The sequence below is a fragment of the Anomaloglossus baeobatrachus genome, assembly GCF_048569485.1.
Source record: "Anomaloglossus baeobatrachus isolate aAnoBae1 chromosome 7 unlocalized genomic scaffold, aAnoBae1.hap1 SUPER_7_unloc_2, whole genome shotgun sequence".
Taxonomy (NCBI): domain Eukaryota; kingdom Metazoa; phylum Chordata; class Amphibia; order Anura; family Aromobatidae; genus Anomaloglossus; species Anomaloglossus baeobatrachus.
Genome location: NW_027441816.1, coordinates 104367 through 105377, shown reverse-complemented (window position 1 = coordinate 105377; position 1011 = coordinate 104367).

Sequence of the window (1011 nt, the reverse complement as noted above, 5' to 3'; positions counted from 1 at the left end):
CAAAACTATAACAGATGCAAACTTGTCCTGTGTGGTGGAGATGAGATTTGATAAAGTAAGTGGAAATCCAGTAAAAGTTTCATTTGGCTAATTTGCACTCTTGAGATAATCGTCACCATGTGCCAAATGCAATATAAAAGGAATCTGAACACATTCGCGCAAAAATGAAATGACCACAATTTTCTCCAAAACTATAACAGATGCAAACTTGTCCTGTGTGGTGGAGATGAGATTTGATAAAGTAAGTGGAAATCCAGTAAAGTTTCATTTGGCTACTTTGCACTCTCGAGATAATCGTCACCATGTGCCAAATGCAATATAAAAGGAATCTGAACACATTCGCGCAAAAATGAAATGACCACAATTTTCTTCAAAACTATAACAGATGCAAACTTGTCCTGTGTGGTGGAGATGAGATTTGATAAAGTAAGTGGAAATCCTGTAAAAGTTTCATTTGGCTACTTTGCACTCTCGAGATAATCGTCACCATGTGCCAAATGCAATATAAAAGGAATCTGAACACATTCGCGCAAAAATGAAATGACCACAATTTTCTTCAAAACTATAACAGATGCAAACTTGTCCTGTGTGGTGGAGATGAGATTTGATAAAGTAAGTGGAAATCCAGTAAAAGTTTCATTTGGCTACTTTGCACTCTCGAGATAATCGTCACCATGTGCCAAATGCAATATAAAAGGAATCTGAACACATTCGCGCAAAAATGAAATGACCACAATTTTCTCCAAAACTATAACAGATGCAAACTTGTCCTGTGTGGTGGAGATGAGATTTGATAAAGTAAGTGGAAATCCAGTAAAAGTTTCATTTGGCTACTTTGCACTCTCGAGATAATCGTCACCATGTGCCAAATGCAATATAAAAGGAATCTGAACACATTCGCGCAAAAATGAAATGACCACAATTTTCTCCAAAACTATAACAGATGCAAACTTGTCCTGTGTGGTGGAGATGAGATTTGATAAAGTAAGTGGAAATCCAGTAAAAGTTTCA